General features: G+C 37.2%; 10 non-coding genes across 10 annotated transcripts; all 10 read left to right on the plus strand.

Annotated features, from left to right (window-relative positions):
• Nucleotides 1-410: 410 nt before the first annotated feature.
• TRNAK-UUU (transfer RNA lysine (anticodon UUU)) lies at nt 411-483 on the plus strand. The gene has a single exon. It is a non-coding gene; the product is annotated as a tRNA-Lys (tRNA).
• A 327-nt stretch (nt 484-810) lies between these two features.
• TRNAR-UCU (transfer RNA arginine (anticodon UCU)) lies at nt 811-901 on the plus strand. The gene is given in 2 exon segments: nt 811-847; nt 866-901. It is a non-coding gene; the product is annotated as a tRNA-Arg (tRNA).
• A 1519-nt stretch (nt 902-2420) lies between these two features.
• On the plus strand, nt 2421-2493 carry TRNAK-UUU (transfer RNA lysine (anticodon UUU)). The gene has a single exon. It is a non-coding gene; the product is annotated as a tRNA-Lys (tRNA).
• Nucleotides 2494-2820: 327 nt separating this feature from the next.
• On the plus strand, nt 2821-2911 carry TRNAR-UCU (transfer RNA arginine (anticodon UCU)). The gene is given in 2 exon segments: nt 2821-2857; nt 2877-2911. It is a non-coding gene; the product is annotated as a tRNA-Arg (tRNA).
• Nucleotides 2912-4830: 1919 nt separating this feature from the next.
• On the plus strand, nt 4831-4921 carry TRNAR-UCU (transfer RNA arginine (anticodon UCU)). The gene is given in 2 exon segments: nt 4831-4867; nt 4887-4921. It is a non-coding gene; the product is annotated as a tRNA-Arg (tRNA).
• Nucleotides 4922-6440: 1519 nt separating this feature from the next.
• TRNAK-UUU (transfer RNA lysine (anticodon UUU)) lies at nt 6441-6513 on the plus strand. Its single transcript has one exon. It is a non-coding gene; the product is annotated as a tRNA-Lys (tRNA).
• A 327-nt stretch (nt 6514-6840) lies between these two features.
• TRNAR-UCU (transfer RNA arginine (anticodon UCU)) lies at nt 6841-6931 on the plus strand. Its single transcript is given in 2 exon segments — nt 6841-6877; nt 6896-6931. It is a non-coding gene; the product is annotated as a tRNA-Arg (tRNA).
• A 1518-nt stretch (nt 6932-8449) lies between these two features.
• On the plus strand, nt 8450-8522 carry TRNAK-UUU (transfer RNA lysine (anticodon UUU)). Its single transcript has one exon. It is a non-coding gene; the product is annotated as a tRNA-Lys (tRNA).
• A 327-nt stretch (nt 8523-8849) lies between these two features.
• TRNAR-UCU (transfer RNA arginine (anticodon UCU)) lies at nt 8850-8940 on the plus strand. Its single transcript is given in 2 exon segments — nt 8850-8886; nt 8905-8940. It is a non-coding gene; the product is annotated as a tRNA-Arg (tRNA).
• A 1518-nt stretch (nt 8941-10458) lies between these two features.
• On the plus strand, nt 10459-10531 carry TRNAK-UUU (transfer RNA lysine (anticodon UUU)). Its single transcript has one exon. It is a non-coding gene; the product is annotated as a tRNA-Lys (tRNA).
• Nucleotides 10532-12442: the final 1911 nt, after the last annotated feature.

The raw sequence follows: 12442 nt of genomic DNA on the forward strand, positions 1-12442 counted from the left end.
GTAGGTAGTAATACTATTTGGCACTTTATTGATTTCACAATGTCATTTTAGACACATGATTTCTAAGTCAGCCGAAAATGAGATAGTCCAAATTTCAGGATTTAAAATGGATTACGTGTGCTGCTGAAATTTCAAATGCTTAACACCTTCAATGCTACAGGAGATTTTCCTCCTGTGCTGAATGATCTGTAAATCCATTGTTCATGACGAGCTCAGCTCGTCATAAGCACACGACAAGTGTACTGCACGAAGAGCTGAGCTCGTCATGAGCATGGAAGGGGTTAAAACATCAATTTGTTATTAAACTCTACAAATTTGATTGCTAATATATGTAACCATATTAATACATAGAGTGTAGGTCAGTGTACGTCCACATTTGTTTAGCTGATTTTAAGACAGAGTATAGCAGAGCCTGGATAGCTCAGTCGGTAGAGCATCAGACTTTTAATCTGAGGGTCCAGGGTTCAAGTCCCTGTTCAGGCGGTTGCTTCCTTTAAAGAAAAATTACTCTAATTGGATGCTCTTTTTGTGTTCCCCTGCATGACGAATAAGATATTCCATTACTAAAATTGCAAAAACGTCTTTCATGGAGTTGTGAAATGCACATCTGCCTCATATATCATGTGCCATTTGACTAAACTTAAGTCGTACGTAGATTTACCTAAGGTATCATGTAACTTGAGACGGTGAATATAATTTCCCCAATTCAATATTCAAAATAAATCCATGGTTATAGTATCAAATGAACTTTATAAAGCTGATCAACATTATTTCATTTCAGAGTATCTCTGCACCTCATCAGAGTGTATTGGCTCTGTGGCGCAATGGATAGCGCATTGGACTTCTAGGTGAATGTAAAAAAGATATTCAAAGGTTGTGGGTTCGAATCCCACCAGAGTCACTTTTATCCCTATTTATTTCATAACTGTCTAAAAGAGTAATAAACAGTGCATGCATGCTTCTGCTTCACGAAAAAGGGCAGTGAAAGGAAGTCTATTTTAAATAGATACTATTCAAATTACGCAATCTTTGCAGAAGAGGAAATTGGCAGCTGTACTTATGAAAATGTAATTTACTCAGAAGTAAGATTTTGGGCCCTTCCTTAATTTTACAATGTCAATAAAAACATATGACTTCTAAGTCAGCAAAAAAAATGAGATAGTAGCAATTTCAGGACTTACAATAAGGTTAAATTTACTGAAGAGATTTCAAATGCTTGAAGTACCAATTCATTATTATATTCCGCGTATTCAGTACTTAATACCGGCAACCATCTTAAGAAACGTAGTGATAGTTGGGACACTTCCAAATGTTGATAAGGTCATTTTGTGGAGCGACCTCTCCGAGCCTGGATAGCTCTGTCGGGAGAGCATCAGACTTTTAATCTGAGGGCCCAGGGTTCAAGTCCCTGTTCAGGCGACTTGGTTAAAGAAAAGGTATATCAATTGCATACTCTTTTCAGGATCCAATGAATGGGGAGTCCTATTAGAGATGTTTCAAAATAGTCTTAATCAAGTCATTACATACCCATCTGTCTTCTACATTCTTTGACAAGGGTTAAGAAGACTTACCCAAACTGTATCATGTAGTTTGACATGTTGATTATCTTTTACCCAATTCAATGTTCAAAATGTAAGGTAGTGTCCGATTAACTTGATAAAGTTGGTCAACAGCTGATAGGTCATCTTTTTATTTGTGAATCTCTGATCACCGTGTTGAATCAGGTCGGATCTCTAGTGCAATGGATAGCGGCTTGGAGTCCTAGACGAATGTAGCAAAAGCATTCAAAGGCTTTGTGTTCAAACACCAGCTGGGTCAATTTTATCCCTCCTCTTATTTTATAACTAATTGAAACAGTAACAAGCAATGCCTGCGTCTGCATCACCAGAAACATTTACCAACATGGCAGTGAAAGAAAGTCTACTTAAACAGAGACTGTTTGCTTTGAAAACATTGCATAATCTATGCCCAAGAGGAAATTCCCAAAGATACTGCTGAAAATGTAATTTAGTAGGTAGTAATAGTATTTGGCACTTTATTGATTTCACAATGTCATTTTAGACACATGATTTCTAAGTCAGCCGAAAATGAGATAGTCCAAATTTCAGGATTTAAAATGGATTACGTGTGCTGCTGAAATTTCAAATGCTTAACACCTTCAATGCTACAGGAGATTTTCCTCCTGTGCTGAATGATCTGTAAATCCATTGTTCATGACGAGCTCAGCTCGTCATAAGCACACGACAAGTGTACTGCACGACGAGCTGAGCTCGTCATGAGCATGGAAGGGGTTAAAACATCAATTTGTTATTAAACTCTACAAATTTGATTGCTAATATATGTAACCATATTAATACACAGAGTGTAGGTCAGTGTACGTCCACATTTGTTTAGCTGATTTTAAGACAGAGTATAGCAGAGCCTGGATAGCTCAGTCGGTAGAGCATCAGACTTTTAATCTGAGGGTTCAGGGTTCAAGTCCCTGTTCAGGCGGGTGCTTCCTTTAAAGAAAAATTACTCTAATTGGATGCTCTTTTTGTGTTCCCCTGCATGACGAATAAGATATTCCATTACTAAAATTGCAAAAACGTCTTTCATGGAGTTGTGAAATGCACATCTGCCTCATATATCATGTGCCATTTGACTAAACTTAAGTCGTACGTAGATTTACCTAAGGTATCATGTAACTTGAGACGGTGAATATAATTTCCCCAATTCAATATTCAAAATAAATCCATGGTTATAGTATCAAAAGAACTTTATAAAGCTGATCAACATTATTTCATTTCAGAATATCTCTGCACCTCATCAGAGCGTATTGGCTCTGTGGCGCAATGGATAGCGCATTTGACTTCTAGGTGAATGTAAAAAAGATATTCAAAGGTTGTGGGTTCGAATCCCACCAGAGTCAGTTTTATCCCTATTTATTTCATAACTGTTTAAAAGAGTAATAAACAGTGCATACATGCTTCTGCTTCACCAAAAAGGGCAGTGAAAGGAAGTCTATTTTAAATAGATACTATTCAAGTTACGCAATCTTTGCAGAAGAGGAAATTGGCAGCTGTACTTATGAAAATGTAATTTACTCAGAAGTAAGATTTTGGGCCCTTCCTTAATTTTACAATGTCAATAAAAACATATGAATTCTAAGTCAGCAAAAAAAATTGAGATAGTAGCAATTTCAGGACTTACAATAAGGTTAAATTTACTGAAGAGATTTCAAATGCTTGAAGTACCAATTCATTATTATATTCCGCGTATTCAGTACTTAATACCGGCAACCATCTTAAGAAACGTAGTGATAGTTGGGACACCTCCAAATGTTGATAAGGTCATTTTGTGGAGCGACCTCTCTGAGCCTGGATAGCTCAGTCGGGAGAGCATCAGACTTTTAATCTGAGGGCCCAGGGTTCAAGTCCCTGTTCAGGCGGCTTGGTTAAAGAAAAGGTATATCAATTGCATACTCTTTTCAGGATCCAATGAATGGGGAGTCCTATTAGAGATGTTTCAAAAAAGTCTTAATCAAGTCATTACATACCCATCTGTCTTCTACATTCTTTGACAAGGGTTAAGAAGACTTACCCAAACTGTATCATGTAGTTTGTTGATTATCTTTTACCCAAGTCAATGTTCAAAATGTAAGGTAGTGTCCGATTAACTTGATAAAGTTGGTCAACAGCTGATAGGTCATCTTTTTATTTGTGAATCTCTGATCACCGTGTTGAATCAGGTCGGATCTCTAGTGCAATGGATAGCGGCTTGGAGTCCTAGACGAATGTAGCAAAAGCATTCAAAGGCTTTGTGTTCAAACACCAGCTGGGTCAATTTTATCCCTCCTCTTATTTTATAACTAATTGAAACAGTAACAAGCAATGCCTGCGTCTGCATCACCAGAAACATTTACCAAAATGGCAGAGAAAGAAAGTCTACTTAAACAGAGACTGTTTGCTTTGAAAACATTGCATAATCTATGCCCAAGAGGAAATTCCCCAAGATACTGCTGAAAATGTATGTAATTTAGTAGGTAGTAATACTATTTGGCACTTTATTGATTTCACAATGTCATTTTAGACACATGATTTCTAAGTCAGCCGAAAATGAGATAGTACAAATTTCAGGATTTAAAATGGATTACGTGTGCTGCTGAAATTTCAAATGCTTAACACCTTCAATGCTACAGGAGATTTTCCTCCTGTGCTGAATGATCTGTAAATCCATTGTTCATGACGAGCTCAGCTCGTCATAAGCACACGACAAGTGTACTGCACGAAGAGCTGAGCTCGTCATGAGCATGGAAGGGGTTAAAACATCAATTTGTTATTAAACTCTACAAATTTGATTGCTAATATATGTAACCATATTAATACATAGAGTGTAGGTCAGTGTACGTCCACATTTGTTTAGCTGATTTTAAGACAGAGTATAGCAGATCCTGGATAGCTCAGTCGGTAGAGCATCAGACTTTTAATCTGAGGGTCCAGGGTTCAAGTCCCTGTTCAGGCGGTTGCTTCCTTTAAAGAAAAATTACTCTAATTGGATGCTCTTTTTGTGTTCCCCTGCATGACGAATAAGATATTCCATTACTAAAATTGCAAAAACGTCTTTCATGGAGTTGTGAAATGCACATCTGCCTCATATATCATGTGCCATTTGACTAAACTTAAGTCGTACGTAGATTTACCTAAGGTATCATGTAACTTGAGACGGTGAATATAATTTCCCCAATTCAATATTCAAAATAAATCCATGGTTATAGTATCAAATGAACTTTATAAAGCTGATCAACATTATTTCATTTCAGAATATCTCTGCACCTCATCAGAGCGTATTGGCTCTGTGGCGCAATGGATAGCGCATTTGACTTCTAGGTGAATGTAAAAAAGATATTCAAAGGTTGTGGGTTCGAATCCCACCAGAGTCAGTTTTATCCCTATTTATTTCATAACTGTTTAAAAGAGTAATAAACAGTGCATACATGCTTCTGCTTCACCAAAAAGGGCAGTGAAAGGAAGTCTATTTTAAATAGATACTATTCAAGTTACGCAATCTTTGCAGAAGAGGAAATTGGCAGCTGTACTTATGAAAATGTAATTTACTCAGAAGTAAGATTTTGGGCCCTTCCTTAATTTTACAATGTCAATAAAAACATATGAATTCTAAGTCAGCAAAAAAAATTGAGATAGTAGCAATTTCAGGACTTACAATAAGGTTAAATTTACTGAAGAGATTTCAAATGCTTGAAGTACCAATTCATTATTATATTCCGCGTATTCAGTACTTAATACCGGCAACCATCTTAAGAAACGTAGTGATAGTTGAGACACCTCCAAATGTTGATAAGGTCATTTTGTGGAGCGACCTCTCTGAGCCTGGATAGCTCAGTCGGGAGAGCATCAGACTTTTCATCTGAGGGCCCAGGGTTCAAGTCCCTGTTCAGGCGGCTTGGTTAAAGAAAAGGTATATCAATTGCATACTCTTTTCAGGATCCAATGAATGGGGAGTCCTATTAGAGATGTTTCAAAAAAGTCTTAATCAAGTCATTACATACCCATCTGTCTTCTACATTCTTTGACAAGGGTTAAGAAGACTTACCCAAACTGTATCATGTAGTTTGTTGATTATCTTTTACCCAATTCAATGTTCAAAATGTAAGGTAGTGTCCGATTAACTTGATAAAGTTGGTCAACAGCTGATAGGTCATCTTTTTATTTGTGAATCTCTGATCACCGTGTTGAATCAGGTCGGATCTCTAGTGCAATGGATAGCGGCTTGGAGTCCTAGACGAATGTAGCAAAAGCATTCAAAGGCTTTGTGTTCAAACACCAGCTGGGTCAATTTTATCCCTCCTCTTATTTTATAACTAATTGAAACAGTAACAAGCAATGCCTGCGTCTGCATCACCAGAAACATTTACCAAAATGGCAGAGAAAGAAAGTCTACTTAAACAGAGACTGTTTGCTTTAAAAACATTGCATAATCTATGCCCAAGAGGAAATTCCCCAAGATACTGCTGAAAATGTATGTAATTTAGTAGGTAGTAATACTATTTGGCACTTTATTGATTTCACAATGTCATTTTAGACACATGATTTCTAAGTCAGCCGAAAATGAGATAGTACAAATTTCAGGATTTAAAATGGATTACGTGTGCTGCTGAAATTTCAAATGCTTAACACCTTCAATGCTACAGGAGATTTTCCTCCTGTGCTGAATGATCTGTAAATCCATTGTTCATGACGAGCTCAGCTCGTCATAAGCACACGACAAGTGTACTGCACGAAGAGCTGAGCTCGTCATGAGCATGGAAGGGGTTAAAACATCAATTTGTTATTAAACTCTACAAATTTGATTGCTAATATATGTAACCATATTAATACATAGAGTGTAGGTCAGTGTACGTCCACATTTGTTTAGCTGATTTTAAGACAGAGTATAGCAGAGCCTGGATAGCTCAGTCGGTAGAGCATCAGACTTTTAATCTGAGGGTCCAGGGTTCAAGTCCCTGTTCAGGCGGTTGCTTCCTTTAAAGAAAAATTACTCTAATTGGATGCTCTTTTTGTGTTCCCCTGCATGACGAATAAGATATTCCATTACTAAAATTGCAAAAACGTCTTTCATGGAGTTGTGAAATGCACATCTGCCTCATATATCATGTGCCATTTGACTAAACTTAAGTCGTACGTAGACTTACCTAAGGTATCATGTAACTTGAGACGGTGAATATAATTTCCCCAATTCAATATTCAAAATAAATCCATGGTTATAGTATCAAATGAACTTTATAAAGCTGATCAACATTATTTCATTTCAGAATATCTCTGCACCTAATCTGAGCGTATTGGCTCTGTGGCGCAATGGATAGCGCATTGGACTTCTAGGTGAATGTAAAAAAGATATTCAAAGGTTGTGGGTTCGAATCCCACCAGAGTCACTTTTATCCCTATTTATTTCATAACTGTTTAAAAGAGTAATAAACAGTGCATGCATGCTTCTGCTTCACCAAAAAGGGCAGTGAAAGGAAGTCTATTTTAAATAGATACTATTCAAATTACGCAATCTTTGCAGAAGAGGAAATTGGCAGCTGTACTTATGAAAATGTAATTTACTCAGAAGTAAGATTTTGGGCCCTTCCTTAATTTTACAATGTCAATAAAAACATATGACTTCTAAGTCAGCAAAAAAAATGAGATAGTAGCAATTTCAGGACTTACAATAAGGTTAAATTTACTGAAGAGATTTCAAATGCTTGAAGTACCAATTCATTATTATATTCCGCGTATTCAGTACTTAATACCGGCAACCATCTTAAGAAACGTAGTGATAGTTGGGACACTTCCAAATGTTGATAAGGTCATTTTGTGGAGTGCCCTCTCCAAGCCTGGATAGCTCAGTCGGGAGAGCATCAGACTTTTAATCTGAGGGCCCAGGGTTCAAGTCCCTGTTCAGGCGGCTTGGTTAAAGAAAAGGTATATCAATTGCATACTCTTTTCAGGATCCAATGAATGGGGAGTCCTATTAGAGATGTTTCAAAAAAGTCTTAATCAAGTCATTACATACCCATCTGTCTTCTACATTCTTTGACAAGGGTTAAGAAGACTTACCCAAACTGTATCATGTAGTTTGTTGATTATCTTTTACCCAATTCAATGTTCAAAATGTAAGGTAGTGTCCGATTAACTTGAGAAAGTTGGTCAACAGCTGATAGGTCATCTTTTTATTTGTGAATCTCTGATCACCGTGTTGAATCAGGTCGGATCTCTAGTGCAATGGATAGCGGCTTGGAGTCCTAGACGAATGTAGCAAAAGCATTCAAAGGCTTTGTGTTCAAACACCAGCTGGGTCAATTTTATCCCTCCTCTTATTTTATAACTAATTGAAACAGTAACAAGCAATGCCTGCGTCTGCATCACCAGAAACATTTACCAAAATGGCAGTGAAAGAAAGTCTACTTAAACAGAGACTGTTTGCTTTGAAAACATTGCATAATCTATGCCCAAGAGGAAGTTCCCAAAGAAACTGCTGAAAATGTATGTAATTTAGTAGGTAGTAATAGTATTTGGCACTTTATTGATTTCACAAGGTCATTTTAGACACATGATTTCTAAGTCAGCCGAAAATGAGATAGTACAAATTTCAGGATTTAAAATGGATTACGTGTGCTGCTGAAATTTCAAATGCTTAACACCTTCAATGCTACAGGAGATTTTCCTCCTGTGCTGAATGATCTGTAAATCCATTGTTCATGACGAGCTCAGCTCGTCATAAGCACATGACAAGTGTACTGCACGACGAGCTGAGCTCGTCATGAGCATGGAAGGGGTTAAAACATCAATTTGTTATTAAACTCTACAAATTTGATTGCTAATATATGTAACCATATTAATACACAGAGTGTAGGTCAGTGTACGTCCACATTTGTTTAGCTGATTTTAAGACAGAGTATAGCAGAGCCTGGATAGCTCAGTCGGTAGAGCATCAGACTTTTAATCTGAGGGTCCAGGGTTCAAGTCCCTGTTCAGGCGGTTGCTTCCTTTAAAGAAAAATTACTCGAATTGGATGCTCTTTTTGTGTTCCCCTGCATGACGAATAAGATATTCCATTACTAAGATTGCAAAAACGTCTTTCATGGAGTTGTGAAATGCACATCTGCCTCATATATCATGTGCCATTTGACTAAACTTAAGTCGTACGTAGACTTACCTAAGGTATCATGTAACTTGAGACGGTGAATATAATTTCCCCAATTCAATATTCAAAATAAATCCATGGTTATAGTATCAAATGAACTTTATAAAGCTGATCAACATTATTTCATTTCAGAATATCTCTGCACCTAATCAGAGCGTATTGGCTCTGTGGCGCAATGGATAGCGCATTGGACTTCTAGGTGAATGTAAAAAAGATATTCAAAGGTTGTGGGTTCGAATCCCACCAGAGTCAGTTTTATCCCTATTTATTTCATAACTGTTTAAAAGAGTAATAAACAGTGCATGCATGCTTCTGCTTCACCAAAAAGGGCAGTGAAAGGAAGTCTATTTTAAATAGATACTATTCAAATTACGCAATCTTTGCAGAAGAGGAAATTGGCAGCTGTACTTATGAAAATGTAATTTACTCAGAAGTAAGATTTTGGGCCCTTCCTTAATTTTACAATGTCAATAAAAACATATGACTTCTAAGTCAGCAAAAAAAATGAGATAGTAGCAATTTCAGGACTTACAATAAGGTTAAATTTACTGAAGAGATTTCAAATGCTTGAAGTACCAATTCATTATTATATTCCGCGTATTCAGTACTTAATACCGGCAACCATCTTAAGAAACGTAGTGATAGTTGGGACACTTCCAAATGTTGATAAGGTCATTTTGTGGAGCGCCCTCTCCAAGCCTGGATAGCTCAGTCGGGAGAGCATCAGACTTTTAATCTGAGGGCCCAGGGTTCAAGTCCCTGTTCAGGCGGCTTGGTTAAAGAAAAGGTATATCAATTGCATACTCTTTTCAGGATCCAATGAATGGGGAGTCCTATTAGAGATGTTTCAAAAAAGTCTTAATCAAGTCATTACATACCCATCTGTCTTCTACATTCTTTGACAAGGGTTAAGAAGACTTACCCAAACTGTATCATGTAGTTTGTTGATTATCTTTTACCCAATTCAATGTTCAAAATGTAAGGTAGTGTCCGATTAACTTGAGAAAGTTGGTCAACAGCTGATAGGTCATCTTTTTATTTGTGAATCTCTGATCACCGTGTTGAATCAGGTCGGATCTCTAGTGCAATGGATAGCGGCTTGGAGTCCTAGACGAATGTAGCAAAAGCATTCAAAGGCTTTGTGTTCAAACACCAGCTGGGTCAATTTTATCCCTCCTCTTATTTTATAACTAATTGAAACAGTAACAAGCAATGCCTGCGTCTGCATCACCAGAAACATTTACCAAAATGGCAGTGAAAGAAAGTCTACTTAAACAGAGACTGTTTGCTTTGAAAACATTGCATAATCTATGCCCAAGAGGAAGTTCCCAAAGAAACTGCTGAAAATGTATGTAATTTAGTAGGTAGTAATAGTATTTGGCACTTTATTGATTTCACAAGGTCATTTTAGACACATGACTTCTAAGTCAGCCGAAAATGAGATAGTACAAATTTCAGGATTTAAAATGGATTACGTGTGCTGCTGAAATTTCAAATGCTTAACACCTTCAATGCTACAGGAGATTTTCCTCCTGTGCTGAATGATCTGTAAATCCATTGTTCATGACGAGCTCAGCTCGTCATAAGCACATGACAAGTGTACTGCACGACGAGCTGAGCTCGTCATGAGCATGGAAGGGGTTAAAACATCAATTTGTTATTAAACTCTACAAATTTGATTGCTAATATATGTAACCATATTAATACACAGAGTGTAGGTCAGTGTACGTCCACATTTGTTTAGCTGATTTTAAGACAGAGTATAGCAGAGCCTGGATAGCTCAGTCGGTAGAGCATCAGACTTTTAATCTGAGGGTCCAGGGTTCAAGTCCCTGTTCAGGCGGTTGCTTCCTTTAAAGAAAAATTACTCGAATTGGATGCTCTTTTTGTGTTCCCCTGCATGACGAATAAGATATTCCATTACTAAGATTGCAAAAACGTCTTTCATGGAGTTGTGAAATGCACATCTGCCTCATATATCATGTGCCATTTGACTAAACTTAAGTCGTACGTAGACTTACCTAAGGTATCATGTAACTTGAGACGGTGAATATAATTTCCCCAATTCAATATTCAAAATAAATCCATGGTTATAGTATCAAATGAACTTTATAAAGCTGATCAACATTATTTCATTTCAGAATATCTCTGCACCTAATCAGAGCGTATTGGCTCTGTGGCGCAATGGATAGCGCATTGGACTTCTAGGTGAATGTAAAAAAGATATTCAAAGGTTGTGGGTTCGAATCCAACCAGAGTCACTTTTATCCCTATTTATTTCATAACTGTTTAAAAGAGTAATAAACAGTGCATGCATGCTTCTGCTTCACCAAAAAGGGCAGTGAAAGGAAGTCTATTTTAAATAGATACTATTCAAGTTACGCAATCTTTGCAGAAGAGGAAATTGGCAGCTGTACTTATGAAAATGTAATTGACTCAGAAGTAAGATTTTGGGCCCTTCCTTAATTTTACAATGTCAATAAAAACATATGAATTCTAAGTCAGCAAAAAAAATGAGATAGTAGCAATTTCAGGACTTACAATAAGGTTAAATTTACTGAAGAGATTTCAAATGCTTGAAGTACCAATTCATTATTATATTCCGCGTATTCAGTACTTAATACCGGCAACCATCTTAAGAAACGTAGTGATAGTTGGGACACTTCCAAATGTTGATAAGGTCATTTTGTGGAGCGCCCTCTCCAAGCCTGGATAGCTCAGTCGGGAGAGCATCAGACTTTTAATCTGAGGGCCCAGGGTTCAAGTCCCTGTTCAGGCGGCTTGGTTAAAGAAAAGGTATATCAATTGCATACTCTTTTCAGGATCCAATGAATGGGGAGTCCTATTAGAGATGTTTCAAAAAAGTCTTAATCAAGTCATTACATACCCATCTGTCTTCTACATTCTTTGACAAGGGTTAAGAAGACTTACCCAAACTGTATCATGTAGTTTGTTGATTATCTTTTACCCAATTCAATGTTCAAAATGTAAGGTAGTGTCCGATTAACTTGAGAAAGTTGGTCAACAGCTGATAGGTCATCTTTTTATTTGTGAATCTCTGATCACCGTGTTGAATCAGGTCGGATCTCTAGTGCAATGGATAGCGGCTTGGAGTCCTAGACGAATGTAGCAAAAGCATTCAAAGGCTTTGTGTTCAAACACCAGCTGGGTCAATTTTATCCCTCCTCTTATTTTATAACTAATTGAAACAGTAACAAGCAATGCCTGCGTCTGCATCACCAGAAACATTTACCAAAATGGCAGTGAAAGAAAGTCTACTTAAACAGAGACTGTTTGCTTTGAAAACATTGCATAATCTATGCCCAAGAGGAAGTTCCCAAAGAAACTGCTGAAAATGTATGTAATTTAGTAGGTAGTAATAGTATTTGGCACTTTATTGATTTCACAAGGTCATTTTAGACACATGACTTCTAAGTCAGCCGAAAATGAGATAGTACAAATTTCAGGATTTAAAATGGATTACGTGTGCTGCTGAAATTTCAAATGCTTAACACCTTCAATGCTACAGGAGATTTTCCTCCTGTGCTGAATGATCTGTAAATCCATTGTTCATGACGAGCTCAGCTCGTCATAAGCACATGACAAGTGTACTGCACGACGAGCTGAGCTCGTCATGAGCATGGAAGGGGTTAAAACATCAATTTGTTATTAAACTCTACAAATTTGATTGCTAATATATGTAACCATATTAATACACAGAGTGTAGGTCAGTGTACGTCCACATTTGTTTAGC

The sequence above is a fragment of the Lissotriton helveticus genome, chromosome 1_1 (assembly GCF_964261635.1).
Source record: "Lissotriton helveticus chromosome 1_1, aLisHel1.1, whole genome shotgun sequence".
In the NCBI taxonomy this organism is placed as follows: domain Eukaryota; kingdom Metazoa; phylum Chordata; class Amphibia; order Caudata; family Salamandridae; genus Lissotriton; species Lissotriton helveticus.